The sequence below is a fragment of the Sinocyclocheilus anshuiensis genome, unplaced genomic scaffold (genome assembly GCF_001515605.1).
Source record: "Sinocyclocheilus anshuiensis isolate Anshui unplaced genomic scaffold, SAMN03320099.WGS_v1.1 scaffold253, whole genome shotgun sequence".
Taxonomy (NCBI): domain Eukaryota; kingdom Metazoa; phylum Chordata; class Actinopteri; order Cypriniformes; family Cyprinidae; genus Sinocyclocheilus; species Sinocyclocheilus anshuiensis.
In genome coordinates this window covers 2,828,566-2,845,180 of record NW_015537969.1, presented here as the reverse complement: position 1 = coordinate 2,845,180, position 16,615 = coordinate 2,828,566, and the positions used below count along the sequence as shown (strand labels likewise).

Sequence of the window (16,615 nt, the reverse complement as noted above, 5' to 3'; positions counted from 1 at the left end):
TTTATTCTATCCACTTCATGTTTTCTTCAGGATGTAAAAATGAGAGATACCTGTGACATCCCTTGTCACTCCAGGGGAAGATGTATCTGCAAAGTGTTCCTCAAGGTCAGTGTAGCCACTCAAAAAAGCCTCATAGATCTCTCACAAACTGTGATAAACTGTACCTCCACAGTTCGAGTCTACGTGTATTTCAGATGCTTTCTGACGATAAACGCAGTCACCTATCCGGGGCTGCGGTGGGTGATTAAAGCACTTTGTCTTGAATCATATCCTGCTCTCCTGATTCCCTTCGCTGATTTCTGCCCCCTCCCTTCTCTCACCTCTCCTCATATCACACCTCCTTCTTACTCATTCACAAACAAAAAGGGAATCGAATTCGGACTGCTTTGTCAGAGCAATGCGGCAAACAAACAGGAGCCGATAAAACACCCGTCTTTATTTTTTATCTGTCTGTCTGTCTATTGATTGCCACTGGGGACCCGATGTGAAGTCTGGAATCTGAAGCCGTCTCAAATTTTGGTTGTGAGTTTGCCGAGAAGCAGACCTGAAGTCTGTGATGACATTTCCATTTAATTACCGATGCATCACTTCAGCTGAATACCAACATGTCCAGTGTGAAAGTTGTAAACAAGTGAATGAAATCAATTCTGTTCGAGTGCATAAGGGTGTTTATTTTTTGGTTAAATGTGTAAAGTCAATATAGCAGGCTTTTGGTTAAAAATCCGAATAGCCGAAAATTAGCATTCCATCATCATTTACTCACACTGTTAGACATTTCAAAGGGTTTTTACAGTAACTTTACAGTAAAGTTACTGTAATTAAGTTTTACAGTAGCAAACTTTTTGATTTACAGTAGCAAACTATACTGTTTTTACAGTAACTTACTGTAAAAAAAATCTAATTCATCAGTATACTACTGCAATTCATTCATTTTAATATAGATTTCATTTGATTTTATATTTTTTATATATAATTATTTTTATTTTTATCCTACATAGGTACTACTGGCATTCAATTAAAATAGACACAATCATTACAAAATATCAAATTCTTTATTTAAAACATTGCATGTATAACACTTAAAAATATAGTCTTCCAATGCTGGAACAGTGCATCTTCACCATTTCTCCTGTCTTAGGACATTTTGCAGTGCATTACGTTGTATTCTCTGGATTTATCCTCACAAAGAATCTTTAGGCAACAGAAACATAATGGGGAAAAAATACATAGCCATCTGCAAAACCCAGGTGCTGCTCCAAAACTTGGCCACCACCTTTGCTCACCATCCACTTTGTTAGTGACAGAAATATGTTCCCTGAAAAACAAGAAGTAGAAATGGCACACTTTTAAAAGGCAAACCCCATATAAAATACACAAACCTCTCAAAACCATAGTTGTTCTCTTACCATGAATTATCAGTCTCAGGGTGGCTGTCATGCTCATGTCTTTCTTGATGCTTCATTGCAGTTGCCTTAAAAAAAACAAATACAAAAAAATGCAGTAAATCTTAAATTCCATTAAAAACTATTACAAACTAATTCTAAAACTAGAAAACAGAAAAAAAACCTTGCTAACAATTTCACATTAGTTAAGTTACTGTCAATATAAGATAAAATAATTTTAATTAGGTAATTCAGTAAGCTGACAAAAGTCGTTTGAAACGATATAGCAGAGTTTATCATAGTAAAGTTTGTTACCGCCGTGTTGACGGGTAAACGTTACTAGGTTAAACTGGTGTGCAAATATCTGACAAAAACACAGTCAAACGTATACATATTTTTACCTTGCTTGCTGGTCTTATTCTCTCGTAAGGTGCATCGACACACAGCACAGATGTTCCCCGGAATTCTTCCACTCTCGCGGGGTCCATCCCCAGGCAAAACCCGCAGTACTGCCCCATTGGATCCGTGTCTTCCTCGTATGCGAACGGCGCAGCGCGACGTGACAAAAGACGATATAGAACCCATTATAATCCGTGATACTATGTACAGTGAGTGGATGCGGATAGTAAACTGATGCCCCAGTATATTTTTGACGTACGTAGTACTCCAAGCGCTCACGCTGTTTCTGACACGAAGGACAAACATATTTGCCAATCATTTCATGCAATGTAACACGTCCAACAGAGTCAGTCCCAAGCTGTTGCGGCGTTGTAGATACGGTGTAGGGCAAATCCTATCAGTCCAAATGTAAGAAATGAGGCAAATAAAACAACCTCAATGGAATGGTGCCAAAGAGGCCGTTACGGCAAATACAGTAGTATAAAGCAATTTTAAAAAATACAGTAAGTCTCTGTATGTGGGGTTTGACGTCACAGAAAATTCCCATGATGCAAAGGGTATTACAGTTACTTACTGTAAAGGGAATTTTATACTGGGTGATATACAGTAAATAACTGTAGAAATTACAGAAATGTCTAACAGTGCACCCTCATGTCAAACCTGTACGAATGACTTTCTTCCGTTAAACAGAAAGATTTTTGGAGGAATTTTGAAGAATGTTCTGGTCGCTCTTATCCATACAATTGCAAAGAACGGATACTGAAGCTTTCAACCTCCAAAAAGGATGCAAAAGCACCATAAATGTATCATGAAAGTGGTCCATATGCTATATTCCATTATATTTCAAATGTTGCTTCTCACGTTAACTCAAGAAAAACTAGAATAAGGATGAACATTATGAGGGTGAGTACATGATGTTGAACTGTTCCTTTAAGATGTAAATAATGGGAAATCAGTATTTTCGTTGTTCAGTGTTTTGTTTTAACTTTCATAACTGTTAGAATTTTGACTATGAAAGATCATCATAATCTATATCAATATATAATCTATATCAATCATAAATATGACTTCGCATTTGAAAAATGGATCTCCAGGAACCTTCCAGAAAGCATAGAAGATCAAATACCTCAGAGAGGCACAAAGCATTGTAGGATTTCGATCTGGCCCCAGGAGAGTTGCTCCATCTCTGAGTTTAAAGTTTTGTGTAGTCGTACCAGAGTTTGAGGTGTGAGCATCACAGCAGCTCCCCAGAGCTTAGACTGAGCAAGCCCTCAAAGACCAGAGACAAGAAGAACATGATCTCACTTCAGTACAACACTGCTTCAAAAAGACTTTCCATTCATAAAAAAAGAAAATCTGATACACGGAGAAAAAGATCAAGAATACTTTCCCTAACCTGTTCTCTTTGATCACTGACAAAAAAAAAAAAATTACAAATTTATGTAATGTATATCAAGACCACAAACATTTAGAATTTCATAGAGTGCCTGCTGATAGTGTTGCTTATTTGTATGTTTTGTTTTAGCTCCTTATTTACTAGGAGCTACATCAAATGTGTCCTTTTATGCAAGTCATTATATTTATATAATGCACTATTGTATGTAATTGTATGTAATGCAGCATCCATCTCCGAAAGCAATGACCACATTTATTATTTTGTCTGCTTTTTTTTTGTTGAAATTATTATATTCAGTGGCTACTCATAGTTTTCTCAGTGATATTTAGTGCCAGTTTATCAGGAATTGATGATTTTGTACTATTGACTACTTGGATGGAGACTGTGCATATTCGCAAATGTTTTATGCGATATTCCAATTTTACACATGTTAAATTCGTAACTTTGGATGGAAACCCGGCTACTGACGACTGGAATACTGACTGCTGAAAATTCATAATCATAGGAATAAATTGCAATTTAAAATATATTCAAATAGAAAAAAAGTTTTAAATAATATTGTTTACAATATTACTTTTTTAATGTATATCTGATCAATGAATTCAGCCTTGGGGAGCATGAAAGAGTTCTTTCAAAAACATAAAAAAATACTGCAGTACCATTCAAAAGTTTGGTACTGGTATTTTCATATTTAGCACCTGATTAAACTGAACTCTGGTTAGTGAATAAGATTCAGGTTTTAGCACTGAAATATTGTTCAGTTAATTCATCCAATAGGAAAAACACATCTTTTAACTGACCATGTCATGTCGCTGGCAAATCCTTTGCTACAATTGATACCTTTTTGGTGTTTTCAAGTTCCTCATTACGAGCAATTCAATGAAACTAAATTGCCAGAACATGCATTAAAAATGTGTCTCTCAATATGCCCAGCTGTCTCTGTTGTTATGGCGAACACTGAAACGAGCAATAAAGTGGTTCGCCGAAGGCAAAATGGCCAGGTTTGGGCTGGGCGGCACTCCAAATGGACTGTGTTTGTAAATGCAGGTCTTTTTTGTCACAGCGTGTTCTAGCTCAGTGGAAGTTCATGTGGGGATCACTTCATTGAGGAGCAGTGTGAAGTCCTCGCTCCTGTGTGTTCTGCAGCAGTGGGGCGTGCGGGAGTGACTGATCTGGCACTCTCCCACACCATCTGGACATAGTATAGTGTTCAAACACGATCAAGCTCATGCCTGCCTCTAAACACTCGACTGTTCACTTTGAATGACTGGTACACCTGTGCAGGGCTGCTCTTGTGGATTGCCAGTCACGATGACCATCAGGCCAGTTCGTAAGAGTAATTTATTCTTAAAACTGACTATAGTGGTCGCACTGTATGCTTTTGATTCAGTAAGACGAACCAGTTCATAAGATTCAGTTATTCATAAATCTAACCGTAGTGCCCTCGCTGTATGTTTTTGAATTATCAGAAAGAACCAGTTCATAAGAGTCGTCTATGTGTGATCACACTGTGTTTTTGATTTACTGAAAATAACTAGTTCATAAGAGTCTTTTTATTAGTTTATCGGACTATTGTGGCCACGCTGTATGTTTTTGAAACATCAAAGATGTGCTTGGTCACACTGTATGCTTTTGATTCACTAAAAAGAATTTATTTAAGAGACATTTACTAATTTGTGAATCAGACTATAGTGGCCACACTGTATCTTTTTGATTTACTAAAAATACTAAGTTCATAAGAGACATTCATTCATGAATCAGACTATAGTGGTCATGTTGTATGTTTTTGATTTACTAAAAATAATGCGTTCTTTAGAGTTTTTTGTTTGTGAATAGCACTTCAGTGGCGCACTGTATGTTTTCATTCACTAAATCTGTTTCAAAAGAGCCATTTATTTGTGAATCAGACTACAGTGGTCACACAGTTTGACAGTCTATGAACAATGTCAGCACTGGTGTTGTTTGACTCAGTGTGTTTTTGAGAGTATATAGTTACTGGCATTGGTATTTTAGATCAGCGTTTGTTGCTTGTTAGACTAACCCGACATTGCCAGTCAGTAAAGCGTATACAAACTAGATCAACCAATTCAAAATTGAACCCATCGTATTGTTTCAGGTCCATTTCAGTCATATCCACAAAAGGCAGTGGTGTCTTTACCAGTCTCAGTTGTCTTGTCTGCTGCTCAGGTGCCTGTGGAGTTGAATTAAACGGCACAGGTAAAGTGGGCTCTGTTTGCCGGATGAGACAGACTGTCTCCTTGAATCTTCTGCACCTGGTCTCCCTCTGTCCTCACTGAAGGGCTATGGCCCTGCTGCAATGAGCCTTAATCTGGGAGATCACTCTTTATCCTGCAGGTTCCAGGGGCAATGTGGAGGAACATATCAAGCCATCTCCATGGATTAGGCCATGTGCTCTCTTGTGGGGACAAGTGAAGGGAGGGAAGTCAATCTCCAGGGGATTGTGGCTTTACTCTTTCACCCTCTCACTGTTTTTTTTTTTTTTTGGTCTCACTGTTGGTTAGAGTGTTCTGTTATTGTTACTTCAGTGTATTTATTGCTTCAGCAGTTGTGTTACAGTCTGGTGGCAGTCTGGTATCAGGCTTGATACCTTGATCATATCATAATTATTAAAGGAACCAGTTCCACTTATAATGTTAGTTTTACCCTCGGTCTTACAGACCAGTCTTAAACCTAGTCCCAGACTAAAAGGAAGATCTGAGCTGTTCAACTGTAAGAAACTTGCTCTGACTGATCTAAAAATATATCAGTGAAAATATATCAGTGTCTTTGTTGTGTCTCAAGATGCACACCAGTAATGTTTTTTTCTTTCTAAGGCACGTATATAAAATTACTTAAATTGAATTGAACTATGGCCTAATCCTGGCTTAGTCTGAACCCTGTCTGTGAAACCTGGGGCCTGTTTCATAAAACAAGTTTACCAAATAAGCCAGGATTATTTCAGTTAGTCTGACTTATTTTGAACCAAATCAGCTTACAATAAGTCAGACTAACTGAAATAAACCTGACTTATTTGGTAAACTTGTTTTATGAAACAGGCCCAAGGCCTTAGAGTTGTTGTTGTTGTTGTTTTTTTTTCCACCAAAACAGCTGTATTATTATTTTTATGACCACTTTCCATATTCTTGCTGTCACTTAGAATTAAGCTGGCCTTTTTTCCTCCGAAGACTGTGTAAACCAGGGTTGCATGCTATTAAGTATCAAATCAAGAAAGCATTTATACTGTAGTTCTTATTCAGGTCCCGAATTTGAAGTACTGTAGAAAACAATTTGAATTTTAAATGTAAAGGAAGTAGAATTAAAATGAATTAATATTCAAAGAAATTTAATTAAGACTAATTTATAACTAGAACAGCAAGGTTTGTAAACAGAAATCGGTATGGATAGATAGATAGATAGATAGATAGATAGATAGGTGGATGAACAGAGAGAGAAATGGATGTAGAGACAGAAATAGGTATAGAGTTTGATAGATTATAGAGAGATTGATATAGGGATGGATGGAGGGTGAGATTTAGAGATGGATGGATGGATAGAGAGAGAGATAGTGATAACTAAGTCACTTTGGATTCAAATCAACAACTACTAACCGTCAGATGCAGTTTGATGTACAGCTAGCCATCAGTTCTTCATTTATGGCAGTAAATAACATTAGTATCCCAAGGTCACACCGGGAGAAGTTGAGGTCTGGATAGTCCTGTGCTCTCCTCGGCATAAAACAACCTGCCAACCGTAATCTGATACACATTCATTTACAGAGATATCCATATAGCATTTCTGCGCTAATGCTTGTGTACGATGAAAAAAAGTGAGCATGCTAAAGAAAATAGCGTCTGTCTGTATATACGTCTTTGACAGTGTCCTATGCTAGATTCACTCTAGTGGAGCGCTACTGCAGGCATCGATGGAGGCGAGGTAAAGAAGAGCCGGCGCGCTGATTCCTCCTCCACCAGTGACAGCACAGAGTAATGACTGGTAATGCTTCAGTGTGATTACTGCACGTCATTTTTCGTTTTTCTCTCGTGTTCACTCTCCAAGAGAATGTTTTATCTGTGAAAGCGTGTGTACTCATGTGTGCGTGATTTGGGGTGTGTGTGTGCGAGAGAGAGAGAGAGACAGATACCGATGTTGCAGTGCACAACACAGAGTAACGATAAATGACAAAAAGTGAACGAAGAAAACAAACAGAATCTGAGAGACGGCAAAACAAAGATTTTATGAAAAAGAAACATTTGATGTGACCCTCTCCCCAAGAAATGAAATGTCTGCTTTCTGTCTTGCTTTACTGTGACCAAAAATAATAACACATAACGAATAAATGTTTCATAACGTGTCAGTTTGACCAGAGCTGCAGTCCAAAATCATCAATACCTGAAATCAAACACATTTCCCTGCAGAGATGCCAACATTCGTAGTGCATTTATGGTAAAATGACTTCAGAAGCATGCTGGGTGCTGTTTCCAGGAGGTAGTCTTGTGATATACAGCAATGCACATTCGTTTTTCTGTCTTTATACAATCTACCAAGGACGGGGGAGAGAATTGCTTCTTTATTCCCTGCCTGAAGTTATTACATCACTTCATGAATTTCATTAAAATGTTTTTTTTGCTTGAATTTGTCATTACCAGGGCTGCACAGAATCTGTACCTGTCTGTCATTTATAACGTTCTAGCACCATGTGTGTTCGCCTATTAATTATTCATTAATAACTTGGTTTGTTTTGTTTTTCAGCTAGTGTAGTAATATTAGATCTATTTAAAACATTTACCATGTAAATGTAAATACCATTATTCAGAATGGCCAAAAATCAATGCAGAAAATACAGATGTTATTGTTTAGCAACATACCTTCATTAAATCTTAGGGTAAATATAATGAATTCAATAAAATTCTGATTAAATTAAGCCAACAAAAAGACAATTGGAAGTTTGTAGATTGCTGGATCACTCCTTCACATAATGGGCAGAACTTCTCTCACATTTGATTCCAGCTCTCATATTAGTCTGGCACTTGCGTTGTTTTCTATCATTAGAGATAGATAGATAGCATTAGAGATAGATAGATAGATAGATAGATAGATAGATAGATAGATAGATAGATAGATGCCTTTGTTAAATCTTAGTGTAAATATAATTAATTAAATCAAATTGAAGTTAAATTAAGCCAGCAAAAAAAGAGACCATACTGTAGATTGCTGGATCTTTCCTCCACACAATGAGCAGAACTTCTCTCACGTTTGATTCCAGCTGTCATATTAGTCTGGCACTTCATTTTCCATCATTCACGAAAAGTTCAACTTTGCTTGAGATCTCTGATTTGTAATAACTTCTGTGCTGTCAGGTTTGGGCCTGTAAACTCCCTTCTGTCACTTTTCCAACTTGCAGGAAAGACCTCCAGCCCTGAGATCCATCTTGCGGGCTGCTCTGGGCTGACTGCCTGGCCATCCTTCCTGCCTGCCCAGGCCAGATGCAGCGAGGCCAGATGGAGGAGCTAATCACTGGAGCAGCAGGCAGTACGGCTGCTCCTGATCAGAACGTGTTTAGGTAGCCCACGGGACGGGGTTCAGTATGTTCATTCACCCACGAGCTCCCACATCATTTTGTCTCCCTTTCTGAACAGTTGTTTATGATAAGCATTTTTGTGTAGCTTGGTTCATTTCATATGCTGCACTTACAGAAATATGGTAGTAATTCACTATTGAATATATAAGTAACAGGGTATCACCATGTTACTGACATTATTTGTATATAAAAGAAACAATATATTCTACAGAAATTATTTATTTATTTTAGTGTCGTCAAACGATTAATCATGATTAATCACATCCAAAATAAAAGTTTTTGTTTACATAATATGTGTGTGTGTGTTGTGTATATTTATTATGTGTATATAAATACACACATATGCGTGTATATATTTAAGAATGTTATGTATATATATTAAATATATTTATATATAATATAAATTATGTGAATATACACTGAACAAAATTATAAACGCAACACTTTTGTTTTTGCCTTATGGTAGAGAAATGAACATTCAATTCACGGGCAACAGCTCTGGTGGACATTCCTGCAGTAAGCATGCCAATTGCACACTCCCTCAAAACTTGAAACATCTGTGGCATTGTGCTGTGTGATAAAACTGCACATTTTAGAGTGGCCTTTTATTGTGGCCAGCCTAAGGCACACCTGTGCAATAATCATGCTGTCTAATCAGCATCTTGATATGCCACACCTGTGAAGTGGATGGATTATCTCGGCAAAGGAGAAGTGCTCACTAACACAGATTTGTGAACAATATTTGAGAGAAATAGGCCTTTTGTGTACATAGAAAAAGTCTTAGATCTTTGAGTTCAGCTCATTAAAAATGGGGGCAAAAACAAAAGTGTTGCGTTTATAATTTTGTTCAGTGTAAATATATACATGTAAATACATGCAAATATTTTCTAAATATATACTGTATGTGTGTGTTTATATATACATAATAAACATATTATGTAAACAAAAACTTTTATTTTGGATGCGATTAATTGCGATTAATCCTTTGACAGCACTAATTTATATCTATAAATGTAATAGTAGGCTTATGACGTAATCAAATCTACAAAATCTACAAAACTATGCAGTACATTTGAATTTTCTTTCTGTTTTGTGCCACTATTTGTGTTGGAGTAGTAATAATAATAATAATAATAAGCATATATTTGTTTTCTTTTTTATTATTACTTATTTTTATAATAAGACAGTGTTTCTTTTTTGAGACACGAAGGCAAAAACTTTGTTCAATAAAATTAACCTAAATTCATCATAACCTTTTTAATATTAAGCCTATATTTATTTTTCTTTGTACTTTGTGTTGCAAAAATTACATTATGAAAGTTTTTAATTAAGAAAATAGCTTAAAATAAAATAAAATGGTAATTATAATGCTTTACAGGACCAATAATGAAGGGATAGTTCAGCCAAAAACAACCTTTTCATTATTTTCTCGCCCTCATGTCTTTCCAAACCTGTGATTTATTCCAGTTTACTTCTGTGGAACACTAAAGAAAATTGATGAGGGAAGAGGAATTAGAGGATGTTTTTGTCCTCAAAAAAGAAAATACCATAAAATTATATTATATTTTCAGAGTCTTTCAAAGCCGCTCAATAGCTCTATGTGAGGCAGAGGCCGAAATGTAAGCTGTTATTCACTAAAAAATAAAAGCTCGCATCTGGTGTGTCAGCACGTTTATCTCAGGACAGATGCTTTCCATATGTTTCAGGAGAAGAACACTAAGTGTTCTCACAGACCTTTTTAATGATGTCTAGACATCATAAGTAGCCATGCAGAGAACAGGAGCCCTGTAGCTGCTGTTGGAGTGAGATGACATGGTTCACTGCTGTTCCTCAAGGCCCCCTGCTGAATGAAGGCTGCATTGCTGAACTGAGCAGCGCTCCTTCAATGCAGTCTACTTTACGCCCTCTTTATAAAGACTGACACACCGGTTCTTTAGGGGGAAGACAATTATACAGTCTGCATGGCACTATGATGAACTGTGGGGCTCCAGGAACAGACTCTGGGGTCTTGCTTGTCAGTCATGTCATTATGAATTACCCCCTTCCGACCCACCCTTACCCTCGACCCTATCTGAAGACATGAGGTCACCAGAAGCAGACGTGCTTGAGGTAAGAAGGAAGTGCCACCTAATTCAGCATTTGCATTTGTGCTGCTGTTGCCTCTTTTCCTCGGCGATTCCTTTCTAGGCTTCGGTAGCTTTTATCAGTGGAGGCAAAAGAGGTGCAACATTGAGCAGTGCCTCAACATCGCTGTGATTGGCTGATTACTCTGTCAGTGCGTAATGCCAACCTATCATGTTCACCTGACTTAGGTCACTAGAAACATTAAATTAACATAAAACTGTCCAAGTGTAATATACGAGAAACAATGTACAACTGACGATGATGACATAATTTTTCTATCATTTAAATGTTTTAGTATGTATTATTGCAACACAAAATGTATACAGAAAATAACAGAAAACTGTAAATATAGGCAAAAAGAATTCAGGTCTATTTGGTTTAATTTTATTCATTTATTTTATATTTGCCTAATGGTAATTTAAGGCTAAAATAATATTGTAGTTAAAATATGAAATATTGTGAAATATTATTAATATTATTATTAATATTATATATGTTTTCTCCATTTTACTATAAAGTATATTTAAATGTAATTTATTCCTTTATGACAGATCATGTAACACTAAGGATTGAAATAATGGCTACTGAAAATTCAGTTTTGCCATCATAGGAATAAATTATATTTTAAAATACATCTAAATTGAAAACAGTTATTGTACATTGTAACTATATTTCACAGTATTACTCTTTTTACAGTAGATCAAATAACTGCAGTCTTGGTAAGCATGATACTTCTTTCAGTAACAATAAAAAGTTCCAAACTTTTGAACAGTAGTGTATTTATAAACTCAGACCCAGAGAGGGAACTTGGCCTAATATTAGAAGTTCACAATAATGCTAGACTTGGCAAAAAAATGTTCTCTCGCACACTTTTTAACCTCCTGGGGCATAATTTTAGACGTTGTTGGCCCATGTTTAGTGCACAGCATCAGTGTCCAAAGTGGACAGATAGTAGACAGCGGGGTTAACATCATAGGCTTGTGTGTTCTGAGTTGCCCACTCTCTCCACAGGGAGCACGGGAGTTATTTTAATAGTTCTGTGAGGCCTGACAACAGGTTAATTTGCCTTTCAGAATGCAGTCTTTGCCCCTGCTGGCTTCCTCTGTGGCTTCCTCTTTGTGGTGACAGCTTACTCATTGATCCAGAATGATCATGACAACGGCACATATCATATTTCATTGTAAGAAATGACAGCAAAAAGTGACTTCTAAGTGCAGGTCCTGCTGGGCCAACTGATATTTCAGTACGACTGTAGAAACCGCAATGTATGCATGAAGTATTATACCGTAGGAGTCCGTTCTCTTTTATAAGTGGGCTTAACCTTGAATAAACCAAATCCCTATGAATACCTCATTCTCAAATTTCAGCTACAATTTTCATTGTGCCCTCCTCCATGCTGTGCAATGTTGAATTGGGTTCCTTGGCGCTGGAGAGCAGGATGGGTTTTGACAGGGCGACCACTTCTGCACTCCTTTGGAGCAGAACAGAAACTCATTAATTATCTTGGGCGGGGTAGCATCTCACGAAGCCTTCATGAAAGGATGCCAGTCACCTGCCCACTTGAGCTGAAAAATCGTTAGAGACTCTTAACATTCTTGCCTACGTGTTCATCTCGTCAGTGGGAGAATACTGCCTGCTGTCCGACACTGTCAGACTCCATTGTACTGGAGCCGAACACAGAGGCCCGGTTTGAAGCTGAAATGGAGAAGACAGGTGAGGGAATGAACGAAGTTGGTGTGTATGAGGGAGCATAGCTCCATAAGGCTTTTTGGAAGGCATGAGGTTCCTACAGTACATGTCCTAGGACCACAACTAGAACTGAAATTTCATGTTTCGTTTTTCTGGCATGGAACTAGGAGTGGGCGAAATATGATTAAACACAATAAACCAGTAGAAATCTGACAAATGACAAATTTTGGATTATTGATAGTATCGGGGTTATTCATGTGTGACGTTACTGTGCTGTGTCATCATGAAATCTTTTAAATGCATTGTTGAGCCTGACAGTTTAAACTTTCAAGCGATTTTAAACCTAACGCCCATTTTAGCGAGTATTTACACAGTTGTTTATGTCTTGTATGTAAACAGCTGAGAGAAAATCGAATTTGTGTCAGCATATTAGATCCGTGCATTATGTCTTAAAGTGACAGCAGCCATAATGTCAATTAATAAATAATAAAAGAAAAATCACAAACTTTGGTAGCTTAAATATGAAGCCATGAATATTTAATTTGTACAGTGCAGACTATGCAGTGTTTGTTTTTGTTGTTTGTTTTACATTTGAGTATTCAATTTTTTGTAGTTTTCTCTGTTCTGTGAAATAGTCCTACCTGAAAAGCTTAAAGGGATAGTTCACCCAAAAATGAAAATACGGGTTTGAAACGAGATGAGGTTGAGTAATTAATGACAGAATTTTCATTTTTGGGTGAACTAACCCTTTAAAGTACTGTTTATTTAATTTGTATCTATTTTCTGTTGTATTTATATGTCAAATTTTATGTAATCAGATTCTTTGTTCTTATTTGATTACTGACTGTTTACCTTAAGATAATCTTGAGTTGTTTTTATACATTTTTTAAAGCCTTACATTGGTTAGGTTAGTAGTTCTATATGTCCAGCAACAATAACCATATCATGATCACTTTGTTGAAAAAGGTTTTTCATATAGTAATATAAGATTTAATGTCATATCACCCACCTTTACATGCAATACTAAAGAAAGAATTTAAATGATAAATCTTCCTTCTCATTGTGTCAAAAAATCAATATCAGTCTGATTTGTGAATGAATCATTCTGAATGTTTTTGGGAATGAGATCAACAGATTTATTGAGACGATTTGACACAAAAGAATGAGTCATTCATAAATCAAACATTGTTGCCTTTCTTATGAATGCACTAGGTTGGGAGTCAAGATTTGTTCAACAAAGGTTTAAATTTGGTGCTTTTGTGAAGTTGAAACATATTGTCTCTTTATTAGTACTTATAAAGCACATATTCTGCATGACCATATTCTACATCCCTAATCCTACCCAATACCTAAACTTAACAACTACCTTACTAACTATTAATAAGCAGCAAATTAGATGTTTATTGAGGCAAAAGTCGTAGTTAATGGTTTGTTAATAGCATGAAGTGTGACCAAATATAATTGTACAATTTTTGTTTATTATGTTTATTACGACATGCAGGTGAGTAAATGATGATAGAGTATCTTTACATTTTACTATGGTATTAATACTGACACAGTATGCCAGATTTGATTCAGTGGTGTACTGCAGGTTCAGCTGAGAGAAATGCAGAAAGGTCAGTTTTAGGTCTTTGTGCATGCCTGTGTTTTCGGGACAGTGAGGTGGGTTTAGACTGAAAAGGGTAGAATGGTATTTTCAACTATGCCTTGACCTGGTTTTCCCAGTGTAATGGCATTGTATTACAGCCAGTTCCAGCTTAGTGAGTCTTGAGATTGAGCCCTTTTGCAGTTCAAACTGCTGTGACATTCTGTTGGGCCGCTTTGCTTTGTCCTTGGGTGCAAATCGCATCAGATCTCTCATCAGAAGTTTTTGCGTGCTGGGCTGACATTGACAGTGAGAGACGTATCTGATTGGTCTATCAAGATTAAATCAAATTAATCATTCACTTGCAAATCATTCACAGAATTCACTTTTATGGTGCCATGAGGGAATGCTTTGAAAAATGAGACATCTTGATTTGGTTTTATTTGTTTTAATACTCAAGTTTGAGAAATAGCCCTTTACAATAGTTTTTTAATTTTTTATTTCACTGATGTTAACTAGAGGGCCCGATTTCATCGGCGAAATGTTTCCCGGAGGTATTTCTGACGAGCTGCCCATAAAACCATATGAATGCTTTGACCTTAAAACAATACAGTATATTTACTTAACATGATGGATGTGGAGGATGGGTCTTTAATTGGCATTGCGTCTGAACGGGCTACGAAACCCTTGAGTTTTAGCAATACAAATTTAATTTCAAAGCAACGGTTTCCCGTTGAATATCAGTTTGCCGACACCCCAGTGAGCACGGCAAAAAGAGAGAGATGTTGTTTTTTGACACTCTCATTGTTCATCCCTACATACGCCCCACTAGATTCTGTGTGATGAAGCAATTGAAATTGATCTTGTGTCTAATCGAAACAAAATTGGTTGGAGTGGACCATTTCTCACATGACACATCAATCTCTTTTGCTCTGCTGTCTCCCCAGGGGTACATTTTACAGTTCCCAAAAGATATCCTGTGCAGCGTGGTTCATTAAGAGACTCGCTGTGATAAAGGTGATTTACATATATTTCATGCGGAGGACAGAAATCCCTGTAGCTGAAGTGTAGCTTAAAATAAATCCTAGTATCTCAAAATCGTTTATCTTTGATAATATGAGCAGAAAATATTTTTTTTTTTTTTGTTGTACAGCATGAAGACATGTTTTCTCATTATCCACACATTTACAAGGGTTCTGACTTCCATAAAGTGCACTAAACTTTTACAGCATCGTATTTACTTACCACCCACAATTCAGTTTAGCCAGATGTTTTGTTCATTTTCAGTTCATCGTCATTCAATCGTCATTGGCCGTAATTCATTCTTCATGAACTCATGAAGCTTTTGTATGTTTTATCTTTTTGTTGTCAGGATGTGTTTTCATGTCTAGGATTTTCGTAAGAATCTTTTCTCTCAGTATATCAGGGTTGTGAAAATGGATTGGTCTTAGATTGCTTATGTTTCTTGTGGCTTAAGCACATGGTCTGATTGTTATTTTCTGTCATCATGGCTGGCACACCCAGCAGCGGCCACTGATCAGTTGGGCATTGTGGATGTGCGGTCATTTTCTTTTCTCTCGCTGCAGTGATAATACCAGGGTCTCTGTACAGCTCTGATTGTTTTTGTGCCACAGCTTATGCTGGTAATCTGAAAGCCCATCGTCCTCTGCCTCAAATGAGACGGACTGATCATTTCAAATCTGTGATTGAATTCAAAGCAGATTTTGCTTACTGTAGAAACACAGTTATGGGAAAGTTTTAATGCTGTAGCCCAATAGCCTGAAAACTAGACATTAATAAACAACCCAGAATATTTGCTGCAATTAAACTAAGGGGGCATTAAAAAGTAAATATTCGAGCGTGTGGAAAACGATGCCGACCACCACTGATCTCTTTCAATTAAATAGTGAATTACTCATCACCTGGTTCAGGATCACCTCATCAATCAGGAGTTCATAAACTGCATTTTCCAGGCATCCTAGGGCTTGTCACCTGCTGCTTCTGCCTCCCCTCTGCCAGCTCTCCTCGTCTCCCGCCTCTAATGTCTTTCCTCACTAATGACATTAGAATGTTCTGGGGGAAGAAGCGGCTGCTATCAGTGCAATTAAAGCACGAAGACTATTTTCATTTGGGACTTTAGCCAAATGACTGGTAGCACTGCTTCCAGGAAGACTTTTTATCTTTTAGGGTCATACCTTACTCACACATCTTTAGAAAAAAAAAACGAACATATCAATGGACAAATACATTGTATAGAAGAGAAACATTTCTCACATAAAATAAGATGTTACATAAAGAATGCAAACTAAAACTAAACTAAAACTAAAACTTGGAGTGATCTGAATCATTGTTATTGTAGTACTATTTACTAAATATTATTTTGTTACATTTTATTTTTATATTTTAATTTTTAATTTTTATTTTCATTGTAGTAATGTCTTATGACCCTTCATTATATATAT

At 36.8% G+C, this 16,615-nt stretch overlaps 1 long non-coding RNA gene across 1 annotated transcript in view; it reads right to left on the bottom strand.

Moving 5' to 3' along the window:
* Nucleotides 1-1,278: 1,278 nt before the first annotated feature.
* The window catches only part of LOC107670015 (uncharacterized), a 718,471-nt gene continuing 703,134 nt past the window's right edge, over nucleotides 1,279-16,615 (bottom strand). The window contains exon 3 of the long non-coding RNA XR_001632057.1: nucleotides 1,279-1,315. This is a non-coding gene — a long non-coding RNA (uncharacterized LOC107670015). The remainder of the gene's footprint in view (nucleotides 1,316-16,615) is intronic.